This window comes from Pinus tabuliformis, chromosome 9 (assembly GCF_031772625.1).
Source record: "Pinus tabuliformis cultivar Carrire ecotype Pingquan chromosome 9, CPIR1, whole genome shotgun sequence".
In the NCBI taxonomy this organism is placed as follows: domain Eukaryota; kingdom Viridiplantae; phylum Streptophyta; class Pinopsida; order Pinales; family Pinaceae; genus Pinus; species Pinus tabuliformis.
Genome location: NC_142307.1, coordinates 906,570,067 through 906,592,779, shown reverse-complemented (window position 1 = coordinate 906,592,779; position 22,713 = coordinate 906,570,067). Strand labels below are relative to the sequence as shown.

At 33.1% G+C, this 22,713-nt stretch overlaps 1 non-coding gene across 1 annotated transcript; it reads right to left on the bottom strand.

The window, feature by feature from the left end:
* Positions 1-8,412: 8,412 nt before the first annotated feature.
* Positions 8,413-8,515, bottom strand: LOC149151703 (U6 spliceosomal RNA). The gene has a single exon (XR_016263828.1). It is a non-coding gene; the product is annotated as a U6 spliceosomal RNA (small nuclear RNA).
* Between the last annotated feature and the right edge of the window lie 14,198 nt (positions 8,516-22,713).

Genomic DNA, 22,713 nt, shown 5'->3' with positions numbered 1-22,713 from the left:
TATATATATATATATATATATATATATATATATATATATATATATATAATATTATATATATTATATATATATATATATATATATATATATATATATATATATATATATATATATATATATATATATATATATATATATATATATATATATATATATATATAGATGAATTTCATAAGATGCATAAATAATTCTCACTTCTCCACTTTGAATCATTCTCGAGTGGAAGCCAAAGCTAAGGCATATATAGGATTTCTAAGAAGGAAAATGGTAAAGGTAAAAAATGTAGTGCAAATTGATGTTTGGTGAAAAGTTGCACAATCACCAATGATATTGAAATTTGTGTATGATATCTTTATGTCGATCATTTGTTTTTCCTTAGTTGAAATTTATTTGGATTAATAAATTTTGAGTACATTTCATAATTTAAATAAAAGAGGTTTGGATTAATAAATTTTGAGAATATTTAATGATGTAAATAATATAATTTAATGACTCTCATACCAAGTGTGGGGACACTCCCTCTCATGCCATTTTTTCTTACTAACCAGCGTAGAAATCAGGTTACTAGTTATAGGGAGAAATTACTATTTAAGTTACAATACTATAATAATAAGTAAATAAATATTCTGATCAGCGAGTCATTTGTTAGCCACTACCATTATAAAATTTCGTCAATATTGAAAACGCATAAATTTCAGGTACATACATTAATAGTCATATTCCTAAATTCAATCATCATGACATTCACATTACATTATGGTCATTATAAATACTTTATTAATCATATAACACAAATTATTAATACACAATATACCGTTCACTAAGGAGTGGAGTTTCGGTTCTCAGATTGGTTGTTGTTTGCGCTCCCATGCATCATCCACGTACATGTGTGAATGTTGATGTGTTATGACCAAATGTTTATGACTCATCGGTTTACCTCCTAGCCTAATCCTTGGGTACTCTTCTTCCTCATGGACCCCCGAGATGCTATGGGGCTATAAGATGGTGGAGAAGTTATAGCCAGTGGAGGAGAGCAATCTTTGCTCAAGAGTCCCCCTCTCAAAAGAAATCCTCTACTATACCAAAATGACTATAATCATAATCACTATGAACATATATATAAATTGACAGAGAAGGCTTAATAATAGAAGAGATGGGATTGACAATCTAAGAAACTCATTTTTAGATTTGATATGATTTTATTTTAGTAACACGTGGAACAAAAGAGGGACAAAGAATTTCGAAATGCAACAAGATGTGAGTTAACATGACAAGAGAGATGCATGCATACCTAAAGCAAGGATTTAAATTAATTTGTTGAGGTTTTGACCAATAATAAATAATGTGAAATTCTTCATTCCTTGCATTGACATTGATGTTTTTTTCCATTTCTGGTATAGTGTTGTGAATGTGGTAGGCAGGTCCAAAATGGGATTTCAAATAAATGCTAACGTACTACGGTAGACCGCACCAAAAAAAATATGAATTTTAAAAAGCTATGAGATTTTAAAGGCTAAGATAAAGAAGAGGAGAGAAGATTTAAAATTTGAAAATTCTGAGCTGAATATTTACCAGAGAGAATATGAAAATAAAATTATCTTAAAATGCAATACATACCATTACTCAGAAAAGCATCCATTAAGCAACCCATTGACATCTAACAAAGTATCAATTCAAATGTAGGAGTGAGTTTGAAAGGTTTCCTCACCATTCTCGATGGATGCTGTGTTATATAAGCCGAACTTGGTATCATTTTATCAACCACAACTCCTTCATTATTAATTCCCCTCTCTCATTTTGTGTGTAACTGCAAAATTAAATGTGTCTCGCCTTCTCCCTTATCCTTCCACGTACATGTCCTACCTCCATGGATTCATCTCGGGGTTGATTTAGGAGTACAAATAAATTTTGTTGAATGCATCTCCACATGGAGTTTATTGCTAGCAATATTCTTAGTCTAGGCATTCATCTCTTTCTTTATAATATTTTCAGGCATAAAATGCTTTACTAGGGTTTATTGTATTTATTTTAGTGCACAATTCCTTACCTAGGTTTATTATATTTAGTTTAGTGCACAACACTTTACTAGTGTTTTTAGTTTAGTGTACAATGTCTTACTGAAGTTTGCTAAAGTTTATTGCTTCCTACAATTTCCTACTCCCACAGAGCTCCCTATGTTCTTTCTCTATTCATAGTTCCTTCAATATGTATATTTACAATCTGTTTAGTGCATAATGTTTAGCCATTTATGATTCCTAATTTATTGTTGCTTCTAGAAACCATCGTTTATGTGGATAATTCTTGCAATAAGTTATGCTCATTTCAATGTTTGGTATACATTTATATCTTCAAAATATATTGTTTATGATTATTGTAGTAGTTTAACCTTTCATGATTGGTTTGATAGATCTCACACATTTTTATTAATTTTGTTTCAATAGTGGTTAGTCATCAGCTAGGCCCAATTTCAATTAATTAATATTTTAAAATATGAGGAGATGCATCTATTTAACATAACTTTTGTTGCATTTATCATTCGTTTATTTATTTATTAAATTATGCTTCTATTGTTTTGGTTAGATTATTTACTTTTTCATAGAGTCTCAACTTTGCTTTTGAATCTTTGTTTTCAAATAGTTATTGTTTATTATGAAATTCCTTTTCAGTGTTACGGATTATTTTAATCTATTATAAAAAATGAAATTCTTTTAATTTATTTTTTGAATATGTTTTTCTTTTTTAAAACTATAATTTAACCTTTATTATAATTTAATATGTATTTTTGTTTATAGATTACAGTAGCCTAGATTCATTTTAATTTTGGATCTACGAAGAGTTTAAATTCATCTTAACTTTGGATCTACAAGCACCGAGAGGGATCAAATCTCTTGAGGTACAAACCTCTTTTAGAGTGAAAAGAGATTTGAGGGACTTATTTTGGTTCTACAAGCACCAGAGGGATCAAATCTCTTGAGGTACAAACCTCTTTTAGAGTGAAGAGAGATTTGATCCGTCTCGTCCTTTGGTAGATCCAAAGATAAGATATGTCTAAGCTGGTTTAGTTATTAGTTTCTATTAAAATATTACGATTAAGGAATTTCATAAATTTTTCTTTAAATTACATATATTTATATACTAAAAGATTATTTAAATCATTTTTATTGATTTAAAATGTGAAAAAAATTCTCATATATAGTTCTGTAGTATTGAATTTAAAGTGGTAATTTAACATTTTAAATCATTTTTTGAGTATATTCTTCCACTAATTTTACTTGTATAAAAATCATTGCAATTAAATTAATGTCTAAAAACATCAAATAGAATAAGATTTTGATGAGTAATGACTTCTCCTTGAATTATAATATCTTAAACAATATTCCAAGAGAGAACAACTAAAAGATGTCACCATATTACCCATTGTCCAATGTTATCACAAATGTAAGTGTCATTTTAAGAGAATTGATACTAAGCATATTAATTTTCAAACTCTAAAAATCAGGGTTTCACATGAAGAATAATTTTCTCAAGAAGCTCCTCAACATCTGAAGGGGTAGATGGTAACGATGGTAATCGATGGAGTATTTACTAAATGAAGTTTAAAAGATACAACATCAGTTAAGATAAATTGTGTTATTTTTTACATGTTAAAATGTAGAAAATTTATGACAAATAATTGTAATTAATAAAATATTGTAGAATTAAAATTATTTTATAAGAAGGAAAAAATTATTAAAAAAAATAATGAAGTTTAAAAGGTACAACATCAATTAAGACAAATTGTGTTATTTTTTAAATATTAAAATGTAGAAAATTTATGACAAACAAATGAAATTAATAAAATATTGTAAAATTAAAATTATTTTATAATAAGGAAAAAATTATTAAAAAAATGTTTATTACAATTGTGGCACCATTTTATAAAATATTTGAACCTTGATTTTAAGGAGAGGCTAAATAGAGTTGTTTGGAAGATTTCATTATACCCATGCATATCTATATATTTTATTTCGTGTTAAAATTGTAGGATTGTGAATGGATGAAGATCATAATTAAATTAATTCCTAAACACACAAAATTAAATTGAGTGATGATTTTTCCATGAATTATGATATCTTAAACAATGTTATAAGAGAACAACTCAAAGTTTAATTTAAAAAAGTGAACATCTAATCGATTTCTAATCGATTTTGGAACGTTATCAAAAGCGAAAGTATCATTATGAAAGAATGGATAAGTAGCATATTAATTTCTAAAATTTGAGAATCAAGTTCTTTTTAAAATGGTTTATTTGGAAAAGCTTTACAACACATGAAGATGCTTATTTGGAGAAGCTCTACAACATATGAAGGTGAAGATAATGGGAAATGTTTGAAATAGTTTATGGGTTGATGAGACGTTCATTACTAAGGGCTTCATGCAAATAATCTTGTGAGGTCTTTGGTGGAAAATTGAGGTAGCATGATGGCAGTAAATTAAAATTACAAATTGGTAATTCAACCCTCAATTCGATAGGACTCTTGGTTTTTTGTCCCTAGTTTGGCTACAAATATTAGGGAAAAGCTAGCCAAAATCTGTGAAAACCTAAAAGAGTAAATTGATTATTTTATTTCAATTTTTTTTATTTTTTTTTTGTAAGCTCGGGTGGTACTCTTTCTATTACTAGATCAAAAGAACATTACATCATTTCAAAAATGTTTCAGCCTGCCCACATGGGGAAACCGGGTGATAGTTCCATCTATAGTTTTTGATTGCTGCCCAAAAATAAAAGTTCCACAGTCTGATAATTTTAGCCAAATAAACAGAGCAGTCCTGTGACTTCCTAATACTACTAGTCTGCACTACTTTCTTTTCTCTATCTAAGGCATGCAAAAAGCTGTAATAAAAAAAACTACTAGAATTTCTAGACATATCTTAAGTCAAGCAGTGTCCATATCTGGTTGCTGGTCTGCGCCTTTCTCTGTTTCTGGACGGTCTCCCTTCATCATCTGATGAATTGCATCTAGCTTCTCTTCTTGCTTTGCCATTGCGATTCGAATAAAGCTCAATTCTCTACGTATGTCAGGATTACCTTGGGCCAGCTCCACCATCTCCTTTGCCACTTGCTCCAGGGCTTTAGCCAGCAGCCCCTTCATCACCCAATAGATATGAAAAGATTGCTTGAATAATGACATTCGCCCCCTGGTATGACCAGGGTCATGAAGCAGAAACTCCCATTCTTCCATTTCTTCTGCAGACTGTTCCTGTAAGGACTCCTCTTCTAGATACTGCATGATTCTTCTCACAGCTGGAGTGGAATTTCGCTGGTAAGCCCTTTCTACCCTTCGAATCCTATGATTCATAGTTCTCTTTGCCTTTTTGTCCTTATTCTGGTCTTGCCTGGAGTGCTCGCCCCCTTCCTGCGTCTTCTTATTCTGAGTTCGGCCTCTTTTCTGCTCCGAGTCCACTCCTCTGCCGGGGGTCCTTCCACGTTTTCTCATACCGTAGCGGCGAACCTTCACCTCCTACGAAGCAGGGCAGTTCTCTTCCATTTGTGGGTGTTCGTCATCAGTCAGTCTATCTTGGGGGTAGGGTCTCACATTCCCCTCACTAGGTGCCAATTCCTCTTCCGAATCATCCTCAATGTCCCAGACCTTGAACGGTTGATCATCAGTCAGAATTCCTTTTCCCTTCCGACTCTTTTTCTCCATCGCTGCATCATACTGCTCCTCTGCCCCTCTACATTTCTGCCTAGTTTCCATGTTACCCTTCGCTCTGGCGCAAAGAGATCCCTGGTTTCCACAGGTTTTAACTTTTTGCTGCTGTCTCTCAACTGCAATCTCCGAACCTCTCCAAATTAGGAAACAGCTGAATAATCGTTCTTCCCTCTTACTTTGGGAATATATCCTTTTCCTGTCCTCGAGGTACCTTCTTGGTTCAACTTGTGTTTGCCGCCGATAGCTTTCCGGTATGCCGTTGCCTTCGACCATCATTCCTTTATTAATTTCCTCTGTCATGGGGTCTGACAGACCGCTCTCATCTCCTCTAATTACTCGGGCATTGATTGCTTCGTCTCGGATGTATTCTTGGCCATTCTCCACACCCGCCGTCGTTGTACCTCCTTGTAACTTATGATCATATCTCCTGTAATCTATCATAATATCCTTGTCCTGACCCGCTTGAACGGTGTCCTTAATTCGGGGTCTCCGCCTCCTTTTATTGGTCCAGCTCATTGATCTGAGTATTTCCATTTGTGTCTTGATCATGATCAGCATTTATGATATCCGCCAGCTCCTCCCATTCCCTATTCCCAGCCACAGCTCTCCACTGATTATCAACCTTGCTACCGCGCCCTCTGCATCCCCAATTGGCCAACCAATCCGCGGCCTGATTCCCTTTCCTTCGAACATGGTTTATTATTTTGTAATCAATTCTTTTCAAAAGGTCCGCGATTTCCTGCACAATGCCCGCAGTCCACCAACTGTTAGTGACTTTCTCCCAACCTCGACCATTGCTGAGCTTCTTCAGCATGTCCACCGCAATCTGCGAGTCTCCCGTGATTTCCATATTAGTGTACCCATTTCTTACCGCGATCCGTAATCCTTGATGGAGAGCCCAGAATTCTGCTTCGTTATTTGTCATTTCTCCTCCCCAGTCTGCGTATATCCATCTTACCTGATTGTTGCTATCCCTGAAGATGCCACCAAAACCAGCTTCGCCCGGGTTCCCCTTCGAGGCCCCGTCAAAGTTAAGCTTAACGAAGTTATCTCTAGGGTACCTAAATTTATCCAGACTTTGAATCCTCATATCATTCCGGGAAGTGTGTTTATGATGGACCATCTCGAATTTTAAGTTTAATTTGCTCAGGATTCCTTGCTCCACCTGGTTTGCCTTCCAATCCTCTCCATCCCACTTTTCAACCAATATTGTTTCCCGCATTAACTGGACTGCTCGAGCCCAAATTGTCTCCGGCTCATTTGCAGAATTCTGGAAAACCCTACGATTTCTATCCTTCCAGACCATCCAGAGCATAAATCCTAGGATGAGATTCCACACCCTTTTTACTACTTTACATTGAAAAGCTTCCTTACTCAACTGAAAAACCAGTTCATTGAATTCCCTTAGAGCAAATCCGGATTTGTTAAATGTTTGTTTGGTGTTTGTCCACAATTTCTTTGCAAACGGGCAGTGGATCAACAGATGATCTCTGGTCTCCCCATCATTGTTACACAAGCAACACTTCGATGGGCCATTGAGGCCTTTTTTCTGGATACAATCCCAGGTTAGGATCTTATTCTTAGAGGCTAGCCAAATGAATATGGACACTTTTTGCCACCAATTACCTTCCCATATTATTTTCCAATCCAGATTCCCTTCACCTCTGTTTTGAGTATCAGTTAGTTAATAGGCCTCCTTGGCTGTGAACAAGCCTTTCATGGAATTCCCCCACCTAAGGATATCCTTTCCATCGCGAGCTCTGATTTTCCTAGATTCAATTTCTTTCCTGTAAGCTTCTTGAAGGTCTTGGTTGAGCTCTCGGTCCCACTCCCTCGGGTCAATCCAAACTCTCCAGCCTTCTTCCAGTTCATTTGCTTTCCAGTAGTCCCTTACACAAGTTTTGTCTCCTTCAATTCGGTCCCGAATCTGATGGAGGTTCTGAATTCTATACCTTCTCTCTTTCTGTTGCCACCTGTCTTCCCAGAAATTGGCCTCCTCTCCACCCCGAATCTCCCAGAAGGTATGCTTTTCGACCAGATCCCTGTTCTGACGAGCTAAGTCCCAAATTGTGGAGCCTTTGGGAGTTTCCTTCTGTCTTAAGACCTCAACCGGAGAGTCAGGCATTCTGTATTTTGTCTTCCATATGGTTTTCCAAAGATCATTTCCCCCCCTAAGCCACCGCCACCACAGTTTGGCGCCCAATACTCTGTTGAGAATTTCAGGGTCCCTCAGCCCCAATCCTCCTTTTTCCTTTCTATCCGTTAGCTGACTCCATGAGACTAGGGCCCATTTTTTCTTTTGATCAGACCCTCTCCATATAAAATTCCTTATGATTTCTTTGATCTTTGCACACGCCCCTAAAGGGGCAGCCATTATCGATAAAGGGTAGATAGGGATAGCTTGGAGGACCGATTTTGCCAAAACTACTCTTCGAGCAATGTTTAAAACCCTAAAGGCCCAGTTTGCAACCTTGTTGCTCAGTTTATCCAGGACACCTTGCCAATTTTTCATCCTTTTAGAGGTAAAGTCCAATACATTGCCCAAGTATTTCGTAGGTAATTCACCTCTCTTAAAACCCAAGAGTCTTATGATATGGGTTTTAACCTGATCCACTGTGTTGAATATGAAGATGCAAGATTTATCTCTATTGATTTCCAAACCAGAAGCCTCCGCAAACAGATCCAAAATTTTCCTGAGATGCCTTACTTCTTTGACCATAAAAATTTGGACCATTTCTCGATTTGTGCGTGTCATCCTTGCGCAGGGGCCATGCTAATCTTCTCTGTATCGTTCCAATTTTATCGGATGTCTCCGAAGAGACTTATTTCAATTTTGTTTTAATTATTAAGTTTAGTTGTTATTATTTAAAAAAAAATGTAATTTGACATAATCAAAATGTTTTATGCACTAGTAAGGACAAGCCAAACATGATATTACAACATATCTTTTTCCTAGAAGCAAATCTATTATGATGAACTTAAATATCCATTTATTATTACTCTATGTCTTTTTTTATATAGTTAAAAACCATTAATTAGAGTAAACTAAACGTATAACTTCCATAATATTGCAAATAAAATGAAAATATACCTACAAGACATATGTGTAAGATTCAAAAGCAATACCTAATAAATAGATTGTAATGACACAACCCTAACCTAACTTAGACTACCATGACAATTTCAAGTTTAGTTTTCCATAAATAAGTAAATAAATACCATTTAAACTTAAACCTCATGTTAGGAAACAATTGTATTATATACAAAAATATGTACATGTTGTACAACATAATTTAAAATTAACGAACCATTTGCATTTTAAAAACGCATCTAATCAAATCAATTTTGGACCGAATCTTTCAGAAAACTAGCTCCAATTTCAAGAGTAGTAACTTCTAAATATAACTGTAGTGAGAACAATTTCGTTAATGACTTCCTAATCGGGTACTAGTAATCAAACAATTTGGATGTAACGGTATTAGCAGAAAACCTTCACAATGTTAAACAAGCAATGTTAAACAAGCAACGAATGTCTATGAGGCAACTCTTAAATGAGCTGAAATTCAAACACATCGCAGGAAAACATCATCCACGGTGGGAACATGATGAAGCTCAAATGTCTTTTTCTCACCCAAGTTAAACCGCCTCAACTCCAGCCTCGAACACTCCAAGCTCCACACACATCAAAAATTGAAACGTTAGAAAAGCAAGAAAATCAATTTTTAAGGATAGTTGCTGGAGAGAAAAGAAAAAACAGTTAGAAAAATAAAGAAAACCAATTTATAACGGTTAGAAAATCGAGAAAAACAATGTTTAATGATAACTGATCGAGAGAAAACAAGAAAATCAATCTTTAATGATACCTTACAGAGAGAAAAGCGAGAAAAATAAAGAAAAGCAATGGCATTGGGCCTCTGCTCTGTTCTCGAACCACCTCTGCCGGATGAAAATGAGTTGCTGCCGAAACCAATCATGCTTCTGTCTCGTACTTCCAAGTATGTATGCTTCTGTCTCGTACTTCTAAAATTAAATAAACTCAAATCGAGTGGTGAGTTTGAAAGACAGCCTCTCCATTTCTGTTGCATGCTATGGTGCATGCTATGTTATATAAGTCCTGCCTGGTATCATTTTATCAACCACATCTCTTTCATTATTAATCCTCTTCTCATTTTGTGCGTGTAATTGCAAAATCAAATTCTCCTTCTCCTTCCATCAATTCGGCTCGGGGTTGATTCAGAGAGTCCTCCTTTCAATTCTCCATGGTGCTGTCAATAACCGCCCTCTACAGTTCTCGCAATATGTATATTTACAATCTCTCTCTAAGGCGTAACGTTTGGCGTTTCATGATTCATACTTTATTGCTGCTACGAACAATCGTTTATGTGTAAACCCTCGTTGAAATGGATAGTGTTTGCAATAAGTTATGCTAATCTCAATGCAAAATATATGGTTTGGGATTATTGTAGTTGTTTAACCTTTCACGATTGGCTGGATAGATCTCACACTTTCTTATTAATTTGGTTTCAGTAGCTGTTAGAGATTGCAATGTTTTAAAATAAGAGGCGATGTATCTATTTGACATAACTTTTGTTAGCTTAATTTATTTTTTAATGTGCTTAAATTGTTTTGGTTATATTATTTATTTTTGCATAGATTCTCAATTTTGTTTCTGAATCTTGATTTTCAAATAAATATCATATATATATATTTGTAATTTTTCAATGTTAGTTTTATTCTATTATAAAAAAAATTAAAAGTTCTTTTAGTTTGTTTTTGAATATGTTTTTATTTTATAATTTTAATCTACTATTATTCTAATTTAATAGGTTTATGATATTGTAAGTGTTTTATTATTAATTTAAATAAATTAATTTTAATTCACGATGAATTAAATGTTTATATATATATGAATAATGATGAATTGTAGTTTTTAATATATGTCTATATTTGTATTGTTTCTCTTGTATCTATGTTTGTTATATTGATACAATTTTTTTTAACATGTAAGTGGGAAGGAGAGGTGAGAGGGAGTGAGGATGTAGAGAGACATATAAAGGAGGGATGGATAGAAAGAGATAAATAGAGTGATATAGGGAGGGAGAATGGAGGGAGTAGGGAGGGAGGGAGAGGGAAGAATGGTGGGTGGGAAAGGGAGAAAGAGGGAGCGACATAGAGATAGGTGGAGAGAGAAGCAGAGGAATGGAGGGAGAGGGGGTGGCTGGAAAGAGAGGCGGAGGAGGGAGAGATATAGAGAGAGTGTGGAAAAGAGGGAGGGACGGAGGGAGGGGGAGGAAGAGGGAAGAATGGTGGGTGGGAGAGAGGGAGAAGGAGAGAGAGATAACGAGATAGGAGAAGAGAGAAAAAGAGGAAGGGAGGGAGTGGGGGTATCTAGAGAGAGAGGCAGAGGAGGGAGGGAGAGAGGGTGGCAGAGAGAGAGATATAGAGATTTTGGAAATGATGGAGGGAGGGGGAGAGAGAGTGATACAAAGAGGAAGAGAGAGGGGGAGAGAGAGAGAGTAGTGGGAGGAAGGAGGTAGGGTAGGAAGGAGAGAGATAGAGAGAGTGTGCAAAAGAGGGAGGTTGGGGGAGAGAGAGTGAGAGAAAGAGGGAGAGGGAGGGAGAGGGGAAGAGAGGGTGCGAAGTGGAAGGTGGCGGGAAGCGAGAAAGAAGGTGAGGCAGGGAGAGATGGAGGAGAAGGAATGGAGGGGGAGAGGGAGAAAGAGGGATAGAGAGGGAGGGAAAATCATAGAGAGAGAGAGAGTTAAGTGGGGAGAGAGAGAGATAGATTTAGGTGGAGAGAGAGAGAGAGAGGGAGAGGGAAAGTGTAAGGGAGAGAAAAGTGTGGGGAGGTAGAGTGAGGGAGAGGGGGGCAGAGAGTGAGAGGGGAAGAGAGAGGGAGGGTGAGAGTGAGAAGGGAAGAGAGAGGGAGGGTGAGAGTGAGAAGGGGGGAGAGAAAGTGAGTATAAGGTTGTGGTGAGAGAGATAGAGAGGAGGAGGGAATGAGAGATAAGGATAGGGAGTGAGAGCTAATGGTGGGGGAGAGAGTGTGTGATAGAGAGAGAGAGGGAGGGCACATGAGAGAGAGAGGGTAAGGGGGGATGACAGAGAGAGAGAGAGGCAGGGAGGGCACATGAGAGAGAGAGAGGGTAAGGGGGGCTGAGAGGGAGAGAGAGAGGAGGGAGAGGGTTGAGAGCTAGAGGGGAGAGATAGAAAAGAGGACGGGAGAGAGAGAGGGAGGGAGGAAGATCAGGAGAGAGAGAGAGGGAGGAAGATAGGGAGGGCGAGAGAGGGAGGAAGATAGGGAGGGCGACAGAGGGAGGAAGGGAAACAACGATGGAGGGAGAAAGGGAAAGAGAGAGAGAGGTGGGGGTAGAAAGAGGGGGATATAGGGAGGGTTTGAGGGAGAGAACAAGGGAGAGAGAGAATGTGGGGAGAGAGAGAGAGGGAGCATGATGGTGTAAAGAAAGAAAGGGAGCATGAGAGAGAGAGAGAGGGGACAGAGAGATGAGGGAAGAGCATGATAATGTGTGAGACAAAGATGGACATGGAGAAGTGGGAGAGTGGGAGAGGGAGAGAGAGAGAGATGGATGGTAAAAACATATTTTCAACAATCCATAATAAGAATCAAAACAATTACTTCATATGCATCTCATGTTGCTAGAAGTAAAAAATAATAAAAACTAAACAAATTATCATTATTTTAAATATTATTATTATTTATAAAAATAATTAATATATAAGTTAAACATACATACATTTAAAAAAGCATGGTATAAGAGTCTTAATCATGGAGATTTACCTCCACTTTACAATTGAGATTCTTAATTTATAAATCGGCTATGTTACAATCCCATTGGACAATACCATGCCTTATCAATACCACATGTCCCAAAAACGACAACTCAATTCATATGCCTTTTTTTTTAATTAATCAATTTAATTAAAATGGTTAAAAGAGCATAACAACTTTTGAGATAAATCTCAACCATCAATTTGTGTATACTACTATTGATATTCTAGAATATTCCATGGAAGTTAAGTTCCTACTATTGATCGTACTAACAAAAGCAAATAATACATGATATTTAAATGATGCGTAAAAATAAAAATCAAAAGCCATGTGAAGGACAATTTTAAAAGGAAACCCATGATCAAGAGTTTACTTGACAGGTGAGAGTGCCCATCAAATTTACACCCTAGTAATTGATCCATTAAAAAACATATTTTAATGAACAAAAACTTGCCAAAAACTATTTCCTCAAATTCAAACCAAAAACTCCAAATAGAAAATAATTGAACAATGATGAAAATGATACCAAAATAAAATAAAATACATTAATAAAAACATATTAATGAAATATAATATATAGATGAAAATATATTAATAAAATATAATATATAGATAAAAATATATTAATAAAATATATGAATTAAAGTATATTACACTCAAAATTTAAATGATCATGAAATTTTTTTAAATTGCATTCAATAAGTCCATGCAATAGCTTTTCAGTATTATGATTTGTTTATAATTATTACATTCTGAAAAAAGAAGAAGTTAATATAACCAAATTTACAGATAAAATATATTGAAAATTTACCACTCATTTATTTTTTTCATATAAAATATCTATATTTTAAATGATAAATTAGAAAGTTGAAATAAAATAAAATAAATATTTTAAATAAGAAATTCATATTTATTATAAATGTTATAATTGTTAATCGATAAATAAACTACGAAAAAAACTAATGCTGAATAAAAAAAGGATATATCTCTTCACTTCAGTTCACTTGCTTTGAAAATATAAATATATATCTTTTAAATAAAAATTAAACAAATAAATTATTTTTGTAAAATAAAAATTAACCAAATAGATGCTGCCAACAAAATGTGATGTCATATAAATAAATGATATCTCATAATTTGAAAAAAAAAATATTTTTTGAGTACAAGGGGACAAATAATTAATGGTTATTAAAATAAAATTTAAGCCTCAATTCAAAAAATTATCAATGTTAGTGCAAAATACATTTCACAGAGATAATGGGTTATGAACATCAAATTAACAGTATAAGACAAAGAGAATGTAGCACAATCAAACAACATAATGCAATGTGTTTCAAAAAAAATTAGGAGTAAGAGTACTATAAACATTATTCCTTAGAAGGAATGTAAACGCCCATAATACAAGGGTTATGAACATGAAATTAAGGGTGAAGACAAAGAGAATGTAGCACAATCAAAAATTTGTAGAGGAGTGTGACAGTTGGGAGCTTTGTGGATGATATAATAGGATTACTCATAATAATTAGCATAGTTATATAAATTAAATGGGTGATAAAAATTGTTATGAGTGATTAAAATAATAATGTGCTACTTAATTTATGTAATACCGAACCTTTGTAATGAGAAGATAGAGTAAAATTCCCAAATACAACTCACAAAAATTGTGTATATTTTTAAAAATATTCTCAAATTATGAAATTTAAATCAAATATACATTTTATTATTATAAAAGATAGAAATTTTAGAAACCATTTCAAAATAGATGATACCTATGGAAGTAATTAAACTCAGTGATTGAGTAAAACACTTCAGGTTGATAAACTTAGTGATTGGATGTAAAACACTTTATGCACCACAAAACCCTAGATATAATAAACTAGAGTAAGCCCATGAATACATAGAAAAGAGCTATATAGATGAAGATTACTAGATGCATAAATAATTCTCACTTCTACACTTTGAATCAATCTGGAGTGGAAACCAAAGTCAATGCAAAGATAGTATTTGTAAGAAGGAAAATGGTGAAGGCCAAAAATATATGCCAATATTGTTTTCAATTGCAAATTGATGCTGGGTGAAAAGTTTCACAATCACGAATGATATTGAAATTTGTGTACGGTATCTTTATACTAATCATTTGTTTTTCTGTGGTTGAAAATTATTTGGTTAATAAATTAATTTTTTGACCTTTTTTTCATAGGGATTTCACTTGTGATAGTTTTTTATGATTGATTTTGATTTACAACAATAATGTATATTATTTAAATTAGATATCAAATATTAGCTCAATATATGTATTATAACAATAGTTTAATGAGATCATCACGTCACATATGAAAATCGCAAAAAAAAGTGAGGGACTGTTGATGAAAGTGTGCACTAACTTTCAACATAGGTGAAACATTGCATAGGCACTACCTTGATGAACTTGTGCTTTCCCTCTTCAAGCTTTCATAAAAGAGTGCACTCAAGAACTTGTTGTAGAATAAGCATGCGCAAGCAAGTGAATTTGAAACTTATTAATCGAACATAAAGTGATTACATAAGGAATGATCACAACATCTACAATAGGCTCCAAAATTCAAGCTAGACCAAATTTTGGCGAGTGTTTGTCATAATAAAAACATAAGGCTATGTAGGAAATGTTTGTCTATATTTTCATCCATATCATCCATTGAATGGGTAGTATAAGGAGAGATCACCTAGTAGTGTTATTGTGAAAACATTGTCTACATTAAAGGAGGTTGTTTTGGATCAAAGCAAATCTCAATCCATCCTTGTAAGCCTAGGGGATTGTAAGAAAAATGCTAAGATTCCTGAGAAGGGTTGAAAAATGATTCAGTTAAGGGAATTGGATTCCAGGTAGAAGCCCTCATTAATATTTAGGCTTCAACATTTGACTTATCTCCCTATGTGTCTCCTCCATATGTGATGAAGTATGGATCGAAGGTCTTACTCGATGAAATATATCAACATATTCTTGTAATTGAAGACATTTTGGGGAATTATGAGGCTCAAATATTAAGAAGAGGACGAGAAAATGCATAAAACTAAAAGGTACTTATACAAGGTTAGTCCTTGGAGTGATATTAAGCTCAATATGGTTATTAACATAATATAACATACAATAGCAGGATGCATCTTCAAATGAATTTTTAATGAAGCCAACATTAAGTCGTTAAGGGGTAAGGCTTGGGAACATTATTAGGCTATGTTCCAAAAGAGATTTTTTCTTGCAAGACGATGGTTGGCCTGAACCTTTCTTTCAATGGGGGAATGTAGAAAAGTCATTGTCTTGATTTTCATTATGGAAATAGATGCTTCTTAGTTTAAAAAGTTGGCCTCTCTCCTTCAATGCATAATTTGAAACAATTGATGACATTCATCGATGGTGAAATATACCTAGCTTACATATCAAATATTGGTTTGCCAGAGTCTTTACAGAGATAGGAAACTCTTTAGGTCATTATTTGGAGGCAAACATGAATTTTATTAAGACTAACATTATGATAGTCACTCAAATTATGGTTGGAATTTATTTTGGAGATGGATTAGTATTGGGAATGGTGATTTAGAAGGACCCACCTATGGTTATTTTCGAGCTTGATTGCCATCGTGTCCCCTTAATATGTTTATATACCATTAACTAAGTCATATAGATAAATATTTCTCATTTCCTTTCAATAAAAAATAATTGTTAAAAATCACCTACTTCCAACATTTTAAAGGGTCCTTCACCGAAAAAGAGAATTTCTCCTACGGAGGTTGGTATTGAAATTTTTTACTTGAATACCGCAATGATAAAAGCTTTAGAAAGTCTCTGGAGGGACTAGAATCTAAAGATATTATTGAAGAATTTGAAGGTAACTAGAATGCCAATCATTGGGAGTTGACTAATATTTTGAAGTCAACTCAAGATAAAGGTATGTGTTTGGAAGAATTAGCTCTTTTATCTACTTTTGTGATTGGATATAAATGAATGATGGTGAATATGTAGGCATCTCCTTAGAAACTATTGTTAGATAGTCCTGATGATGATGCTACATGTAAGGAGACTCACGATGCAATGAACCTTCAACTTATGCCCCTAAGTTTCATCCATAAGTTTTTCATAGGATTTTCTCCTTCAGAGCTCCCTAGGGGGTGAATGGAGTCCCTATTTCATTTCCAAGGCATATTGACCCTGCTAAACAAAATGAATCACCTAAATATGAGCAACGGTATAAGATGGAACACATAAAACCTTCTCTTTATTACAGGAAGGGAGGGTTAAGGATGTCTTAGCCAGTAACCTAGTGAAAGGTGGGGAAAATCTTTTATATCACAGGCTTAAGAGAAAGTAGCATTGGAAGTATGATCTACTAAAAAAATTCCAATAACGAGGTTAATTTGAGGAATGACCCTATCAAAATTTCATATTTAAATTTATTAATAAACATATAATATTTCTATAATTGAAATAAACTTTTTCTTTATTCTCTTTCTCTCTCTCTCTCTCTCTCTCTCTATATATATATCTCTCTATATATATATCTCTCTATATATATATATCTAGATATCTCTATATATATATATATATATATATATATATATATATATATATATATATATATAGATATATATATATATATATATATATATATATATATATAGATTAAGTTTAGAAGATGCATAAATAATTATCACTTCTCCACTTTGAATCGATCTCGAGTGGAAGCCAAAACTAAGTCACATATAGTAATTGTAAGAAGGAAAAGGGTGAAGGCCAAAAATTTAGTGCAAATTGATGCTGGGTGCAAAGTTGCACAATCACCAATGATATTGAAATTTGTGTATGGTATCTTTATGTCGATATTTGTTTTTCCTTAGTTGAAATTTATTTGGATTAATAAATTATGAGAATATTTCATAATGTAAATAAAAGAGGTTTGGATTAATAAATTTTGAGAATATTTGATGACGTAAATAAAATAATTTACTTGTTTGACCTTTCTTATAGGGATTTCACTTGTGATAGTTTCTTATGATTGATTGTGATTTACAACAATAATGTATATTACTTAAATTAGATATTAAATATTAGTTCAACAAATGTATTATAACAATAGTTTAATAAGAGCATCATGTCACTAATGAAAATTAATTTTTATGGGTCCATAGTTCCTAGATCCATGCCTCTGATACCAAGTGCGAGGACACTCCCTCTCATGCCATTTTTTTTACTAATCAGAGTAGAAATGAGGTTACTAGGTATAGGAAGAAATTACTATTTAAGTTACAATACTATAATAATATTTAAATAAACATTCTAATGAGATAGTCATTTGTTAGCCACTACCATTATAAAACTTCATCAATATTGAAAACACATAAATTTCAGGTACATACATCAATAGTTGTATTCTGAAATTCAATCATCATGAAATTAACATTACATTGCGGTCATTATAAATACATCATTAATCATATCACACAAATTATTAATACACAATGTACCATTCACCAAGTAGTGGAGTTTCGGTTCTTGGATTCGCTGATGTTTGTGCTCCCTTGCAATCATCCACGTGCATGTATGAATGTTGATGTGTTATGACCAAATGTTAATGACTCATTGGTTTACCTCCTAGCCTAATCCTTGGGTACTCTTCTTCTTCGTGGGTCCCCGAGATGCAATGGGTCTATAAGATAGTGGAGAAGTTATCACGAGTGGAGGAGAAAAATCTTTGCTCAAGAGTCCCCCACTCAAAAGAAATCCTCCACTATACCAAACTGATTATAATCATAATCACTGTCAACATATTTATAAATTGTCAGAGAAGGTTTAATAACATAAGAGATGGGATTGATAAAATGATACCATGCTTGGCATATACAACATGTATTGGAAACGGAGAAAATCCCTTTGATAATCTAAGAAACTCATTCTTAGATTTGATTTCATTTTATTTTAGTAACATGTGCAACAAAAGAGGAACAAAAAAATTGGAAATGTAGCAAGAGGTTAGTTAACATGACAAGAGAGATGCATGCATACCTAAAGCAAGGATTTGCATTAATTTGTTGAGGTTTTAACCAACAATAAATGATGCCAAATTCTTCATTCATTTTATTGGCATCGAGGTTTATTTCTATTTCTGGTATGTTCTTTTGAATGTGGTAACCAGGTCCAAAATGGGATTTCAAGTAACTGCTAACTTACTAGGGTAGTCCACACCAAAAAAAATATGAATTTTAAAAAGCTATGAAATTTTAAAAGCTATGAAATTTTAAAAGCAAAGATAGAGCAGAGGAGAGAAGATTTATAATTTGAAAATGTTCAGCTAAATATTTAACAGAGAGAATATAAAATTAAAAGTAGCTTAAAATGCAATACATATCATTACTAAGAAAAACGTTCATTAAGGAGACCATTGACATCTAACAAAGTATCAAATCAAATTTAGGATTGAGTTTGAAAGGTTTCTTCACCATTTTTTGGGCATGCTATGTTATATAACCAAACCAGGTATCATTTTATTGACCACACCTCCTTGATTATTAATCCTCCTCTCTCATTTTGTGTGTACTAAAAAATTAAATGTCTCTCGCCTTCTCCCTTCTTCTTCCACCTAAATGTCCTACCTTGATGGATTGAGCTCAGGGTTGATTTACGAGTAAAAATAACATATGTTGAATGCATCTCGACATGGATTTTATTGCTAGCAATATACTTAGTGTATCCATTCATCTCTTTCATTACATTATTTTCAGGCATAAAATGCTTTACTAGGGTTTACTTATTTATTTTAGTGTACAATTCCTTACCTAGGTTTATTGTATTTAGTTTAATGTACGACACTTTACTAGGGTTTTTAGTTTAGTGTATAATGTCTTTCTCATGTTTGCTATAGTTTATTGTTAAAAGTCTCCATGGTGCTACTAATCACCGCCCTTCCTACAATTTCCTATTCACATGGAGCTCTCTATGTTCATTCTCTATTCATAGTTCTTGCAATATGTATATTCAAAATCTGTGTATGGCTTAATGTTTAGCCTTTTATGATTCCTAATTTAATGTTGCTGCTACAAACCATCGTTTATGAGGATAATTCTTGCAATAAGTTATGTTCATTTCAATGTTTGGTATACATTTAACATTTCATGATTGGTTTGATAGATCTCACACTTCTTTATTAATTTGATTTGAGTAGCGGCTAGTCATCAACTAGGCCCAATTTCAATTAAGTAATCTTGTAAAATATGAGGAGATGCATCTATTTGATATAAGTTTTTTTGCATTTATCATTATTTTATTTATTTATTATTAAATTGTGTGTATGTTGTTTTGGTTAGATTATTTATTTTTGCATAGAATCTCAACTTTATTTTTTAATCTTTATTTTAAAATAAGTATTGTTTATTATGATTTTTTTCAGTGTTGCCTATTATTTTTGGAATGTTTTTCTTTTTTAAAACTAAATTTTAATCGTTATTCTAATTTAATATGTAGTTTTCTTTATAAATTACACTAGCCTAGATTCGTTTTAAATTTGAATCTACAAAGCCTTTAAATTCATCTTAACTTTGGATCTACCAAGCATTGAGAGGGATCAAATCTCTTGAGCTACAAACCTCGTTTAGAGTGAAAGGAGATTTGATCCCTCTCGTCCCTTGGTAGATCCAAAGTTTAGATGTGTCTATGTTGGATTAATTATTAGTTTTTATTAAAGATATTATGGTAAAGGAATTTCATAAATTTGTCTTTAAAATATGTATATATTATATTAAAAGATGGTTTAAATAATTTTTATATATTTAAAATGTGAAACATATTCTCATATATAGTTGCGTAGTATTGAATTTAAAGTGGTAATTTAACATTTTAAATCATTTTTTGAGTATATTCTTCAACTAATTTTACTTGTATCAAAATTATTACAATTAAATTAATGTCTAAACACATAAAATTAAATAAAAAATTTCGAATTATCAATGTAAGAGAATTGATACTAGGCATATTAATTTTCAAACACTAAAAATTAGGGTTTCACGTGAAGAATACTTTTCTCAAGAAGCTCCACAACATCTGAAGGGGTAGATGATAATAGGTGGAGTATTTACAAAATGAAGTTTAAAAAATACAACATTGTTAAAACATTTTTTATTTTTATTTTCTAAATGTTAAAATATAGAACATTTATGACAAATAATTGTAATTAATAAAGTATTGTAAAGTTAAAATTATTTTATAAGAAGGAAACAATTATTAAAAAAATTGTTTATTACAATTGTGGCACCATTTTATAAAATATTTGAACCTTGATTTTAGGCAGAGGCTAAATAGAGCTGTTTGGAAGATTTCATTATACCCATGCATATCTATATATTTTATTTCCTATTAAAATTGTAGGATTGTGAATGGATGAAGATCATAATTAAATTAATTCCTAAACACACAAAATTGAATTCAGTGATGATTTCTCCATGAATTACAATATCTTAAACAATATTATAAGAGAACAACTCAAAGTTTAATTTTAAAAAGTGAACATATTACCCATTGTGGAATGTTATCACAAATGTAAGTATCATTATGAGAGAATGGATAAGTAGGATATTAATTTCTAAAATTTGAGAATCAAGTTCTTGTGAAAAATGCTTATTTGGAAAAACTCTACAACCTATGAAGATTCTTATTTGAATAAGCTCTGCAACATATGAAGTTGGAGATAGGGAAATGGTGGAAATAGTTTATGGGTTGATGAGACGTTCATTACTAAGAGCTTCCTACAAATAATCTTCTGAGGCTTATGGTGGAAAATTGAGGTAGCATGATGGTAGTAAATTAAAATTACAAATTGGTAATTCAACCCTCAATTCCATAGGCCTCTTGGTATTTTGTGCGTAGATTGGTAAATAACACTAGCCTCTTGCTTTTTGTCCTTAGATTGGTAAATAACGCTCAAATACCCAACAAAAACTTTTTGGTAAGAAAAAAATAAATCTCATTGGAATTGTATGCCTTTAAATAGGTTAATACTATGAGAAAAGCTATGGTTAAGAATATTAGGGAAAAGCTAGGAGAAAGTTGTGAAAACCTAAAAGAGTAAATTGACTATTTTATTTCAATTTTATTTTAATTATTAACTCTAGCAGTAAATTTTCATGATAATGTTTGGATAATGCTTGCAATAGGATATTCTAATCTCAATGAAAAATATATGGTTTGAGATTATTATAGTTGTTTAACTTTTAAGGATTCACGAGATACATCTCACACTTTCTTTAGAGATCCCGGTGTTTCAAAATAAGCAATGTTTTAAAATAAGAGGCGATGTATCTATTTGACATAACTTTTGTTACATTCATTATCTTCTTAATCTATTTTTTAATGTGCTTAAATTGTTTTGGTTAGATTATTTATTTTGTATTGATTCTCAATTTTGTTTATGAGTCTTGATTTTCATATATCTATATATATATATATCATTTTTCAATGTTAGTAATTATTTGGCTTTTTAGTTTGTTTTTGGAATGTTATTTTTCCTATTTTTAGATTATAATATATTGTTATTCTAATTTAATATGTATCTAATATTGTAAGTTTTTTATTATTAATTTAAATAAATTGATTTTAATTGACAATGAAATAAATGTTTATATATATATATATATGTATGTATGTATGTATGTATGTATGTATGTATGTATGTATGTATATTTAAATGATGAGGAATTGTTGTTTTTAATAAATGTCTACATTTATATTTTTTCTCTTGTACATGTGTTTGGTTTGTTGATTCATTCTTTTTAACATGTAAGGGGAGTATCTAAGGCAAAAGAAGGAGAGAAGGGGGGAGAGTGGGAAGGAGAGGAGAGAGGGAGTGAGGGTGTAGAGAGACATATAAAGGAGGGATGGATAGAAAGAGATAGATAGGGAGATAGAGGGAGGGAGTAGGGATGGAGAGAGAGGGAGAGGGAAGAATGGTGGGTGGGAGAGAGGGAGGAGGAGGGAGAGACATAGAGATAGGGGGAGAGAGAAAAAGAGGAAGGGAGAGAGGGGGTGGCTGGAGAGAGAGGTGGAGGGAGAGAGATAGTAGAGGGAGGGAGGAGGAAGGGTGTGAGGGAGAGAGATAGAGAGAGTGTGGAAAGGAGGGAGGGAGGGGGAGAGAGAGTGATAGAAGGTGGCAAACGAAAGGGGAGAGAGAGATGAATAGATGGTAGGAGATAAAAAGAGAGTGGAGGGAGGAA